The following is a 14,230-nucleotide window of genomic DNA, read 5'->3' as shown; positions in this document are numbered from 1 at the left end:
CCCATAGGGTTCAGTGTTAATCAGTGAGACTCCCACAGGGTTCAGTGTTAATCAGTGAGACTCCAAAAGGGTTCAGTGTTAATCACTGAGACTCCCACAGGGTTCAGTGTTAATCAGTGAGACTCCCACAGGGTTCGGTGTTAATCAGTGAGACTCCAACAGGGTTCAGTGTTAATCAGTGAGACTCCTATAGGGTTCAGTGTTAATCAATGAGACTCCCACAGGGTTCAGTGTTAATCAGTGAGACTCCCACAGGATTCAGTGTTAATCAGTGAGACTCCCACAGGGTTCGGTGTTAATCAGTGAGACTCCCACAGGGTTCAGTGTTAATCAGTGAGACTACCATAGGGTTCAGTGTTAATCAGTGAGACTCCCACAGGGTTCAGTGTTAATCAGTGAGACTCCCATGGGGTTCAGTGTTAATCAGTGAGACTCCCATAGGGTTCATTGTTAATCAGTGAGACTCCCATAGGGTTCAGTGTTAATCAGTGAGACTCCCAAAGGGTTCAGTGTTAATCACTGAGACTCCCACAGGGTTCAGTGTTAATCAGTGAGACTCCCACAGGGTTCGGTGTTAATCAGTGAGACTCCAACAGGGTTCAGTGTTAATCAGTGAGACTCCTATAGGGTTCAGTGTTAATCAATGAGACTCCCACAGGGTTCAGTGTTAATCAGTGAGACTCCCACAGGGTTCAGTGTTAATCAGTGAGACTCCCACAGGGTTCAGTGTTAATCAGTGAGACTCCTATAGGGTTCAGTGTTAATCAATGAGACTCCCACAGGGTTCAGTGTTAATCAGTGAGACTCCCACAGGGTTCAGTGTTAATCAGTGAGACTCCCACAGGGTTCAGTGTTAATCAGTGAGACTCCCACAGGGTTCAGTGTTAATCAGTGAGACTCCCACAGGGTTCGGTGTTAATCAGTGAAACTCCAACAGGGTTCAGTGTTAATCAGTGAGACTCCTATAGGGTTCAGTGTTAATCAATGAGACTCCCACAGGGTTCAGTGTTAATCAGTGAGACTCCCACAGGGTTCAGTGTTAATCAGTGAGACTCCCACAGGGTTCAGTGTTAATCAGTGAGACTCCTATAGGGTTCAGTGTTAATCAATGAGACTCCCACAGGGTTCAGTGTTAATCAGTGAGACTCCCACAGGGTTCAGTGTTAATCAGTGACACTCCCACAGGGTTCAGTGTTAATCAGTGAGACTCCCACAGGGTTCAGTGTTAATCAGTGAGACTCCCACAGGGTTCAGTGTTAATCAGTGAGACTCCCACAGGGTTCAGTGTTAATCAATGAGACTCCCATAGGGTTCAGTGTTAATCAGTGAGACTCCCATGGGGTTCAGTGTTAATCAGTGAGACTCCCATAGGGTTCAGTGTTAATCAGTGAGACTCCCACAGGGTTCAGTGTTAATCAGTGAGACTCCAAAAGGGTTCAGTGTTAATCACTGAGACTCCCACAGGGTTCAGTGTTAATCAGTGAGACTCCCACAGGGTTCGGTGTTAATCAGTGAGACTCCAACAGGGTTCAGTGTTAATCAGTGAGACTCCTATAGGGTTCAGTGTTAATCAATGAGACTCCCACAGGGTTCAGTGTTAATCAGTGAGACTCCCACAGGATTCAGTGTTAATCAGTGAGACTCCCACAGGGTTCGGTGTTAATCAGTGAGACTCCCACAGGGTTCAGTGTTAATCAGTGAGACTACCATAGGGTTCAGTGTTAATCAGTGAGACTCCCACAGGGTTCAGTGTTAATCAGTGAGACTCCCATAGGGTTCAGTGTTAATCAGTGAGACTCCCAAACGGTTCAGTGTTAATCAGTGAGACTCGCACAGGGTTCAGTGTTAATCAGTGAGACTCCCACAGGGTTCAGTGTTAATCAGTGAGACTCCCACAGGGTTCAGTGTTAATCAGTGAGACTCCCACAGGTTTCAGTGTTAATCAGTGAGACTCCCACAGGGTTCAGTGTTAATCAGTGAAACTCCCACAGGGTTCAGTGTTAATCAGTGAGACTACCATAGGGTTCAGTTTTAATCAGTGAGACTCCCACAGGGTTCAGTGTTAATCAGTGAGACTCCCATAGGGTTCAGTGTTAATCAGTGAGACTCCCAAAGGGTTCAGTGTTAATCAGTGAGACTCGCACAGGGTTCAGTGTTAATCAGTGAGACTCCCACAGGGTTCAGTGTTAATCAGTGAGACTCCCACAGGGTTCAGTGTTAATCAGTGAGACTCCCACAGGGTTCAGTGTTAATCAGTGAGACTCCCACAGGGTTCAGTGTTAATCAGTGAAACTCCCACAGGGTTCAGTGTTAATCAGTGAGACTACCATAGGGTTCAGTGTTAATCAGTGAGACTCCCACAGGGTTCAGTGTTAATCAGTGAGACTCTCATAGGGTTTAGTGTTAATCAGTGAGACTCCCACAGGGTTCAGTGTTAATCAGTGAGACTCCCACAGGGTTCAGTGTTAATCAGTGAGACTCCCATAGGGTTCTGTGTTAATCAGTGAGTATCCCACAGGGTTCAGTGTTAATCAGTGAGACTCCAACAGGGTTCAGTGTTAATCAGTGAGACTCCACAGGGTTCAGTGTTAATCAGTGAGACTCCCACAGGGTTCAGTGTTAATCAGTGATACTCACGTAGGGTTCAGTGTTAATCAGTGAGACTCCCACAGGGTTCAGTGTTAATCAGTGAGACTCCCACAGGGTTCAGTGTTAATCAGTGAAACTCCCATAGGGTTCTGTGTTAATCAGTGAGTATCCCACAGGGTTCAGTGTTAATCAGTGAGACTCCAACAGGGTTCAGTGTTAATCAGTGAGACTCCACAGGGTTCAGTGTTAATCAGTGAGACTCCCACAGGGTTCAGTGTTAATCAGTGAGACTCCCACAGGGTTCGGTGTTAATCAGTGAGACTCCCACAGGGTTCAGTGTTAATCAGTGAGACTCCCATGGGGTTCAGTGTTAATCAGTGAGACTCCCACAGGGTTCAGTGTTAATCAGTTAGACTACCACAGGTTTCAGTGTTAATCAGTGAGACTCCAAAAGGGTTCAGTGTTAATCAGTGAGACTCCCACAGGGTTCAGTGTTAATCAGTGAGACTCCAAAAGGGTTCAGTGTTAATCAATGAGACTCCCGAAGGGTTCAGTGTTCATCAGTGAGACTCCCAAAGGGTTCAGTTTTAATCAGTGAGACTCCCACAGGGTTCAGTGTTAATCAGTGAGACTCCCACAGGGTTCAGTGTTAATCAGTGAGACTCCCACAGGGTTCAGTGTTAATCACTGAGACTCCCACAGGGTTCAGTGTTAATCAGTGAGACTCCCATAGGGTTCAGTGTTAATGAGTGAGACTCCCACAGGGTTCAGTGTTAATCACTGAGACTACTATAGGGTTCAGTGTTGATCAGTGAGACTCCCACAGGGTTCAGTGTTAATCGGTGAGACTCCCACAGGGTTCAGTGTTAATCAGTGAGACTCCCACAGGGTTCAGTGTTAATCAGTGAGACTCCCATAGGGTCCAGTGTTAATCAGTGAGACTCCCAAAGGGTTCAGTGTTAATCAGTGAGTCTCCCACAGGGTTCAGTGTTAATCAGTGAGACGCCCATAGGGTTCAGTGTTAATCAGTGAGACTCCGACAGGGTTCAGTGTTAATCAGTGAGACTCCCACAGGGTTCAGTGTTAATCAGTGAGACTCCCGTAGGGATCAGTGTTAATCAGTGAGGCTCCCACAGGGTTCAGTGTTAATCAGTGAGACTCCCACAGGGTTCAGTGTTAATCAGTGAGACTCCCCCAGGGTTTGGTGTTAATCAGTGAGACTCCCACAGGGTTCAGTGTTAATCAGTGAGACGCCCATAGGGTTCAGTGTTAATCAGTGAGACTCCCACAGGGTTCAGTGTTATTCAGTGAGACTCCCACAGGGTTCAGTGTTAATCAGTGAGACTCCCACAGGGTTCAGTGTTAATCAGTGAGACTCCAACAGGGTTCAGTGTTAATCAGTGAGACTCCCACAGGGTTCAGTGTTAATCAGTGAGACTCCCACAGGGTTCAGTGTTAATCAGTGATACTCACGTAGGGATCAGTGTTAATCAGTGAGACTCCCACAGGGTTCAGTGTTAATCAGTGAGACTCCCACAGGGTTCGGTGTTAATCAGTGAGACTCCCACAGGGTTCAGTGTTAATCAGTGAGACTCCCATGGGGTTCAGTGTTAATCAGTGAGACTCCCATAGGGTTCAGTGTTAATCAGTGAGACTCCCATAGGGTTCAGTGTTAATCAGTGAGACTCCCAAAGGGTTCAGTGTTAATCACTGAGACTCCCACAGGGTTCAGTGTTAATCAGTGAGACTCCCACAGGGTTCGGTGTTAATCAGTGAGACTCCTATAGGGTTCAGTGTTAATCAATGAGACTCACACAGGGTTCAGTGTTAATCAGTGAGACTCCCACAGGGTTCAGTGTTAATCAGTGAGACTCCCACAGGGTTCAGTGTTAATCAGTGAGACTACCCTAGGGTTCAGTGTTAATCAGTGAGACTCCCACAGGGTTCAGTGTTAATCAGTGAGACTCCCATAGGGTTCAGTGTTAATCAGTGAGACTCCCAAAGGGTTCAGTGTTAATCAGTGAGACTCGCACAGGGTTCAGTGTTAATCAGTGAGACTCCCACAGGGTTCAGTGTTAATCAGTGAGACTACCACAGGGTTTAGTGTTAATCAGTGTGACTCCCACAGGGTTCAGTGTTAATCAGTGAAACTCCCACAGGGTTCAGTGTTAATCAGTGAGACTACCATAGGGTTCAGTGTTAATCAGTGAGACTTCCACAGGGTTCAGTGTTAATCAGTGAGACTCTCATAGGGTTCAGTGTTAATCAGTGAGACTCCCACAGGGTTCAGTGTTAATCAGTGAGACTCCCACAGGGTTTAGTGTTAATCAGTGAGACTCCCATAGGGTTCAGTGTTAATCAGTGAGACTCCCACAGGGTTCAGTATTAATCACTGAGACTCCCACAGGGTTCAGTTTTAATCACTGAGACTCCCACAGGGTTCAGTGTTAATCTAGTGAGACTCCCATAGGGTTCGGTGTTAATCAGTGAGACACCAACAGGGTTCAGTGTTAGTCAGTGAGAATCCTATAGGGTTCAGTGTTAATAAGTGAGACTCCCACAGGGTTCAGTGTTAATCAGTGAGACTCCCACAGGGTTCAGTGTTAATCAGTGAGACTCCCACAGGGTTCAGTGTTAATCAGTGAGACTCCCACAGGGTTCGGTGTTAATCAGTGAGATTTCCACAGGGTTCAGTGTTAATCAGTGAGACTCCCATAGGGTTCAGTGTTAATCACTGAGACTCCCACAGGGTTCAGTGTTAATCAGTGAGGCTCCCACAGGGTTCAGTGTTAATCAGTGAGACTCCCAAGGGTTCAGTGTTAATCAGTGAGACTCCCACAGGGTTCAGTGTTAATCAGTGAGACTCCCACAGGTTTCAGTGTTAATCAGTGAGACTCCCACAGGGTTCAGTGTTAATCAGTGAGACTCCCACAGGATTCAGTGTTAATCAATGAGACTCCCATAGGGTTCAGTGTTAATCAGTGAGACTCCCATGGGGTTCAGTGTTAATCAGTGAGACTCCCATAGGGTTCAGTGTTAATCAGTGAGACTCCCATAGGGTTCAGTGTTAATCAGTGAGACTCCCAAAGGGTTCAGTGTTAATCACTGAGACTCCCACAAGGTTCAGTGTTAATCAGTGAGACTCCCACAGGGTTCGGTGTTAATCAGTGAGACTCCAACAGGGTTCAGTGTTAATCAGTGAGACTCCTATAGGGTTCAGTGTTAATCAATGAGACTCCCACAGGGTTCAGTGTTAATCAGTGAGACTCCCACAGGGTACAGTGTTAATCAGTTAGACTCCCACAGGGTTCGGTGTTAATCAGTGAGACTCCCACAGGGTTCATTGTTAATCATTGAAACTACCATAGGGTTCAGTGTTAATCAGTGAGACTCCCACAGGGTTCAGTGTTAATCAGTGAGACTCCCATAGGGTTCAGTGTTAATCAGTGAGACTCCCAAAGGGTTCTGTGTTAATCAGTGTGACTCGCACAGGGTTCAGTGTTAATCAGTGAGACTCCCACAGGGTTCAGTGTTAATCAGTGAGACTCCCACAGGGTTCAGTGTTAATCAGTGAGACTCCCACATGGTTCAGTGTTAATCAGTGAAACTCCCACAGGGTTCAGTGTTAATCAGTGAGACTACCATAGGGTTCAGTGTTAATCAGTGAGATTCCCACAGGGTTCAGTGTTAATCAGTGAGACTCTCATAGGGTTCAGTGTTAATCAGTGAGACTCCCACAGGGTTCAGTGTTAATCAGTGAGACTCCCACAGGGTTCAGTGTTAATCAGTGAGACTGCCATAGGGTTCAGTGTTAATCAGTGAGTATCCCACAGGGTTCAGTGTTAATCAGTGAGACTCCCACAGGGTTCATTGTTAATCACTGAGACTCCCACAGGGTTCAGTGTTAATCAGTGAGACTCCCACAGGGATCGGTGTTAATCAGTGAGACTCCAACAGGGTTCAGTGTTAATCAGTGAGAATCCTATAGGGTTCAGTGTTAATCAGTGAGACTCCCACAGGGTTCAGTGTTAATCAGTGAAACTCCCACAGGGTTCAGTGTTAATCAGTGAGACTCCCACATGGTTCAGTGTTAATCAGTGAAACTCCCACAGGGTTCAGTGTTAATCAGTGAGACTACCATAGGGTTCAGTGTTAATCAGTGAGACTCCCACAGGGTTCAGTGTTAATCAGTGAGACTCTCATAGGGTTCAGTGTTAATCAGTGAGACTCCCACAGGGTTCAGTGTTAATCAGTGAGACTCCCACAGGGTTCAGTGTTAATCAGTGAGACTGCCATAGGGTTCAGTGTTAATCAGTGAGTATCCCACAGGGTTCAGTGTTAATCAGTGAGACTCCCACAGGGTTCATTGTTAATCACTGAGACTCCCACAGGGTTCAGTGTTAATCAGTGAGACTCCCACATGGATCGGTGTTAATCAGTGAGACTCCAACAGGGTTCAGTGTTAATCAGTGAGAATCCTATAGGGTTCAGTGTTAATCAGTGAGACTCCCACAGGGTTCAGTGTTAATCAGTGAGACTCCCACAGGGTTCAGTGTTAATCAGTGAGACTCCCACAGGGTTCAGTGTTAATCATTGAGACTCCCACAGGGTTCGGTGTTAATCAGTGAGACTTCCACAGGGTTCAGTGTTAATCAGTGAGACTCCCATAGGGTTCAGTGTTAATCACTGAGACTCCCACAGGGTTCAGTGTTAATCAGTGAGGCTCCCACAGGGTTCAGTGTTAATCAGTGAGACTCCCACAGGGTTCAGTGTTAATCAGTGAGGCTCCCAAAGGGTTCAGTGTTAATCAGTGAGACTCGCACAGGGTTCAGTGTTAATCAGTGAGACTCCCACAGGGTTCAGTGTTAATCAGTGAGACTACCACAGGGTTCAGTGTTAATCAGTGAGACTCCCACAGGGTTCAGTGTTAATCAGTGAAACTCCCACAGGGTTCAGTGTTAATCAGTGAGACTACCATAGGGTTCAGTGTTAATCAGTGAGACTTCCACAGGGTTCAGTGTTAATCAGTGAGACTCTCATAGGGTTCAGTGTTAATCAGTGAGACTCCCACAGGGTTCAGTGTTAATCAGTGAGACTCCCACAGGGTTCAGTGTTAATCAGTGAGACTCCCATAGGGTTCAGTGTTAATCAGTGAGACTCCCACAGGGTTCAGTATTAATCACTGACACTCCCACAGGGTTCAGTTTTAATCACTGAGACTCCCACAGGGTTCAGTGTTAATCTAGTGAGACTCCCATAGGGTTCGGTGTTAATCAGTGAGACACCAACAGGGTTCAGTGTTAATCAGTGAGAATCCTATAGGGTTCAGTGTTAATAAGTGAGACTCCCACAGGGTTCAGTGTTAATCAGTGAGACTCCCACAGGGTTCAGTGTTAATCAGTGAGACTCCCACAGGGTTCAGTGTTAATCAGTGAGACTCCCACAGGGTTCGGTGTTAATCAGTGAGATTTCCACAGGGTTCAGTGTTAATCAGTGAGACTCCCATAGGGTTCAGTGTTAATCAATGAAACTCCCACAGGGTTCAGTGTTAATCAGTGAGGCTCCCACAGGGTTCAGTATTAATCAGTGAGACTCCCACAGGGTTCAGTGTTAATCAGTGAGACTCCCACAGGGTTCAGTGTTAATCAGTGAGACTCCCACAGGTTTCAGTGTTAATCAGTGAGACTCCCACAGGGTTCAGTGTTAATCAGTGAGACTCCCACAGGATTCAGTGTTAATCAATGAGACTCCCATAGGGTTCAGTGTTAATCAGGGAGACTCCCATGGGGTTCAGTGTTAATCAGTGAGACTCCCATAGGGTTCAGTGTTAATCAGTGAGACTCCCAAAGGGTTCAGTGTTAATCACTGAGACTCCCACAGGGTTCAGTGTTAATCAGTGAGACTCCCACAGGGTTCGGTGTTAATCAGTGAGACTCCAACAGGGTTCAGTGTTAATCAGTGAGACTCCTATAGGGTTCAGTGTTAATCAATGAGACTCCCACAGGGTTCAGTGTTAATCAGTGAGACTCCCACAGGGTACAGTGTTAATCAGTTAGACTCCCACAGGGTTCGGTGTTAATCAGTGAGACTCCCACAGGGTTCATTGTTAATCATTGAAACTACCATAGGGTTCAGTGTTAATCAGTGAAACTCCCACAGGGTTCAGTGTTAATCAGTGAGACTCCCATAGGGTTCAGTGTTAATCAGTGAGACTCCCAAAGGGTTCAGTGTTAATCAGTGTGACTCGCACAGGGTTCAGTGTTAATCAGTGAGACTCCCACAGGGTTCAGTGTTAATCAGTGAGACTCCCACAGGGTTCAGTGTTAATCAGTGAGACTCCCACATGGTTCAGTGTTAATCAGTGAAACTCCCACAGGGTTCAGTGTTAATCAGTGAGACTACCATAGGGTTCAGTGTTAATCAGTGAGACTCCCACAGGGTTCAGTGTTAATCAGTGAGACTCTCATAGGGTTCAGTGTTAATCAGTGAGACTCCCACAGGGTTCAGTGTTAATCAGTGAGACTCCCACAGGGTTCAGTGTTAATCAGTGAGACTGCCATAGGGTTCAGTGTTAATCAGTGAGTATCCCACAGGGTTCAGTGTTAATCAGTGAGACTCCCACAGGGTTCAGTGTTAATCACTGAGACTCCCACAGGGTTCAGTGTTAATCAGTGAGACTCCCACAGGGATCGGTGTTAATCAGTGAGACTCCAACAGGGTTCAGTGTTAATCAGTGAGAATCCTATAGGGTTCAGTCTTAATCAGTGAGACTCCCACAGGGTTCAGTGTTAATCAGTGAGACTCCCACAGGGTTCAGTGTTAATCAGTGAGACTCCCACAGGGTTCAGTGTTAATCAGTGAGACTCCCACAGGGTTCGGTGTTAATCAGTGAGACTTCCACAGGGTTCAGTGTTAATCAGTGAGACTCCCATAGGGTTCAGTGTTAATCACTGAGACTCCCACAGGGTTCAGTGTTAATCAGTGAGGCTCCCACAGGGCTCAGTGTTAATCAGTGAGACTCCCACAGGGTTCAGTGTTAATCAGTGAGACTCCCACAGGGTTCAGTGTTAATCAGTGAGACTCCCACAGGTTTCAGTGTTAATCAGTGAGACTCCCACAGGGTTCAGTGTTAATCAGTGAGACTCCGACAGGGTTCAGTGTTAATCAATGAGACTCCCATAGGGTTCAGTGTTAATCAGTGAGACTCCCAAAGGGTTCAGTTTTAATCAGTGAGACTCCCACAGGGTTCAGTGTTAATCAGTGAGACTCCCACAGGGTTCAGTGTTAATCAGTGAGAATCCCATAGGGTTCAGTGTTAATCAGTGAGACTCCCACAGGGTTCAGTGTTAATCACTGAGTCTCCCACAGGGTTCGGTGTTAATCAGTGAGGCTCCCACAGGGTTCAGTGTTAATCAGAGAGACTCCCTTAGGGTTCAGTGTTAATCAGTGAGACTCCCACAGGGTTCAATGTTAATCAGTGAGACTCCCACAGGGTTCAGTGTTAATCAGTGAGACTCCCACAGGGTTCAGTGTTAATCAGTGAGACTCCCTTAGGGTTCAGTGTTAATCAGTGAGACTCCCACAGGGTTCAGTGTTAATCAGTGAGACTCCTGTAGGGATCAGTGTTAATCAGTGAAACTCCCACAGGGTTCAGTGTTAATCAGTGAGACGACCATAGGGTTCAGTGTTAATCAGTGAGACTCCCACAGGGTTCAGTGTTAATCAGTGAGACTCTCATAGGGTTCAGTGTTAATCAGTGAGACTCCCACAGGGTTCAGTGTTAATCAGTGAGACTCCCACAGGGTTCAGTGTTAATCAGTGAGACTCCCACAGGGTCCGGTGTTAATCAGTGAGACTCCCACAGGGTTCATTGTTAATCATTGAGACTACCATAGGGTTCAGTGTTAATCAGTAAGACTCCCACAGGGTTCAGTGTTAATCAGTGAGACTCCCATAGGGTTCAGTGTTAATCAGTGAGACTCCCAAAGGGTTCAGTGTTAATCAGTGTGACTCGCACATGGTTCAGTGTAAATCAGTGAGACTCCCACAGGGTTCAGTGTTAATCAGTGAGACTCCCACAGGGTTCAGTGTTAATCAGTGAGACTCCCACATGGTTCAGTGATAATCAGTGAAACTCCCACAGGGTTCAGTGTTAATCAGTGAGACTCCCACAGGGTTCAGTGTTAATCAGTGAGACTCTCATAGGGTTCAGTGTTAATCATTGAGACTCCCACAGGGTTCAGTGTTAATCAGTGAGACTCCCACAGGGTTCAGTGTTAATCAGTGAGACTGCCATATGGTTCAGTGTTAATCAGTGAGTATCCCACAGGGTTCAGTGTTAATCAGTGAGACTCCCACAGGGTGCAGTGTTAATCACTGAGACTCCCACAGGGTGCAGTGTTAATCACTGAGACTCCCACAGGGTTCAGTGTTAATCAGTGAGACTCCCACAGGGATCGGTGTTAATCAGTGAGACTCCAACAGGGTTCAGTGTTAATCAGTGAGAATCCTATAGGGTTCAGTGTTAATCAGTGAGACTCCCACAGGGTTCAGTGTTAATCAGTGAGACTCCCACAGGGTTCAGTGTTAATCAGTGAGACTCCCACAGGGTTCAGTGTTAATCAGTGAGACTCCCACAGGGTTCGGTGTTAATCAGTGAGACTTCCACAGGGTTCAGTGTTAATCAGTGAGACTCCCATAGGGTTCAGTGTTAATCACTGAGACTCCCACAGGGTTCAGTGTTAATCAGTGAGGCTCCCACAGGGTTCAGTGTTAATCAGTGAGACTCCCACAGGGTTCAGTGTTAATCAGTGAGACTCCCACAGGGTTCAGTGTTAATCAGTGAGACTCCCACAGGTTTCAGTGTTAATCAGTGAGACTCCCACAGGGTTCAGTGTTAATCAGTGAGACTCCCACAGGGTTCAGTGTTAATCAATGAGACTCCCATAGGGTTCAGTGTTAATCAGTGAGACTCCCAAAGGGTTCAGTTTTAATCAGTGAGACTCCCACAGGGTTCAGTGTTAATCAGTGAGACTCCCACAGGGTTCAGTGTTAATCAGTGAGACTCCCATAGGGTTCAGTGTTAATCAGTGAGACTCCCACAGGGTTCAGTGTTAATCACTGAGTCTCCCACAGGGTTCGGTGTTAATCAGTGAGGCTCCCACAGGGTTCAGTGTTAATCAGTGAGACTCCCTTAGGGTTCAGTGTTAATCAGTGAGACTCCCACAGGGTTCAGTGTTAATCAGTGAGACTCCTGTAGGGATCAGTGTTAATCAGTGAAACTCCCACAGGGTTCAGTGTTAATCAGTGAGACGACCATAGGGTTCAGTGTTAATCAGTGAGACTCCCACAGGGTTCAGTGTTAATCAGTGAGACTCTCATAGGGTTCAGTGTTAATCAGTGAGACTCCCACAGGGTTCAGTGTTAATCAGTGAGACTCCCACAGGGTTCAGTGTTAATCAGTGAGACTCCCACAGGGTCCGGTGTTAATCAGTGAGACTCCCACAGGGTTCATTGTTAATCATTGAGACTACCATAGGGTTCAGTGTTAATCAGTAAGACTCCCACAGGGTTCAGTGTTAATCAGTGAGACTCCCATAGGGTTCAGTGTTAATCAGTGAGACTCCCAAAGGGTTCAGTGTTAATCAGTGTGACTCGCACATGGTTCAGTGTAAATCAGTGAGACTCCCACAGGGTTCAGTGTTAATCAGTGAGACTCCCACAGGGTTCAGTGTTAATCAGTGAGACTCCCACATGGTTCAGTGATAATCAGTGAAACTCCCACAGGGTTCAGTGTTAATCAGTGAGACTCCCACAGGGTTCAGTGTTAATCAGTGAGACTCTCATAGGGTTCAGTGTTAATCATTGAGACTCCCACAGGGTTCAGTGTTAATCAGTGAGACTCCCACAGGGTTCAGTGTTAATCAGTGAGACTGCCATATGGTTCAGTGTTAATCAGTGAGTATCCCACAGGGTTCAGTGTTAATCAGTGAGACTCCCACAGGGTGCAGTGTTAATCACTGAGACTCCCACAGGGTGCAGTGTTAATCACTGAGACTCCCACAGGGTTCAGTGTTAATCAGTGAGACTCCCACAGGGATCGGTGTTAATCAGTGAGACTCCAACAGGGTTCAGTGTTAATCAGTGAGAATCCTATAGGGTTCAGTGTTAATCAGTGAGACTCCCACAGGGTTCAGTGTTAATCAGTGAGACTCCCACAGGGTTCAGTGTTAATCAGTGAGACTCCCACAGGGTTCAGTGTTAATCAGTGAGACTCCCACAGGGTTCGGTGTTAATCAGTGAGACTTCCACAGGGTTCAGTGTTAATCAGTGAGACTCCCATAGGGTTCAGTGTTAATCACTGAGACTCCCACAGGGTTCAGTGTTAATCAGTGAGGCTCCCACAGGGTTCAGTGTTAATCAGTGAGACTCCCACAGGGTTCAGTGTTAATCAGTGAGACTCCCACAGGGTTCAGTGTTAATCAGTGAGACTCCCACAGGTTTCAGTGTTAATCAGTGAGACTCCCACAGGGTTCAGTGTTAATCAGTGAGACTCCCACAGGGTTCAGTGTTAATCAATGAGACTCCCATAGGGTTCAGTGTTAATCAGTGAGACTCCCAAAGGGTTCAGTTTTAATCAGTGAGACTCCCACAGGGTTCAGTGTTAATCAGTGAGACTCCCACAGGGTTCAGTGTTAATCAGTGAGACTCCCATAGGGTTCAGTGTTAATCAGTGAGACTCCCACAGGGTTCAGTGTTAATCACTGAGTCTCCCACAGGGTTCGGTGTTAATCAGTGAGGCTCCCACAGGGTTCAGTGTTAATCAGAGAGACTCCCTTAGGGTTCAGTGTTAATCAGTGAGACTCCCACAGGGTTAAATGTTAATCAGTGAGACTCCCACAGGGTTCAGTGTTAATCAGTGAGACTCCCACAGGGTTCAGTGTTAATCAGTGAGACTCCCTTAGGGTTCAGTGTTAATCAGTGAGACTCCCACAGGGTTCAGTGTTAATCAGTGAGACTCCTGTAGGGATCAGTGTTAATCAGTGAAACTCCCACAAGGTTCAGTGTTAATCAGTGAGACGACCATAGGGTTCAGTGTTAATCAGTGAGACTCCCACAGGGTTCAGTGTTAATCAGTGAGACTCTCATAGGGTTCAGTGTTAATCATTGAGACTCCCACAGGGTTCAGTGTTAATCAGTGAGACTCCCACAGGGTTCAGTGTTAATCAGTGAGACTCCCATAGGGTTCAGTGTTAATCAGTGAGACTCCCACAGGGTTCAGTGTTAATCACTGAGACTCCCACAGGGTTCAGTGTTAATCAGTGAGACTCCCACAGGGTTCGGTGTTAATCAGTGAGACTCCAACAGGGTTCAGTGTTAATCAGTGAGACTCCTATAGGGTTCATTGTTAATCAGTGAGACTCCCACAGGGTTCAGTGTTAATCAGTGAGACTCCCACAGGGTTCAGTGTTAATCAGTGAGACTCCCACAGGGTTCGGTGTTAATCAGTGAGACTCCCACAGGGTTCGGTGTTAATCAGTGAGACTCCCACAGGGTTCAGTGTTAATCAGTGAGACTCCCATAGGGTTCAGTGTTAATCACTGAGACTCCCACAGGGTTCAGTGTTAATCAGTGAGGCTCC

The sequence above is a fragment of the Petromyzon marinus genome, unplaced genomic scaffold (assembly GCF_048934315.1).
Source record: "Petromyzon marinus isolate PM22_M1 ecotype Great Lakes invasive population unplaced genomic scaffold, UKy_Petmar_22M1.pri1.0 PM_Scaffold_12, whole genome shotgun sequence".
In the NCBI taxonomy this organism is placed as follows: domain Eukaryota; kingdom Metazoa; phylum Chordata; class Hyperoartia; order Petromyzontiformes; family Petromyzontidae; genus Petromyzon; species Petromyzon marinus.
This window is presented reverse-complemented; position numbering follows the sequence as displayed.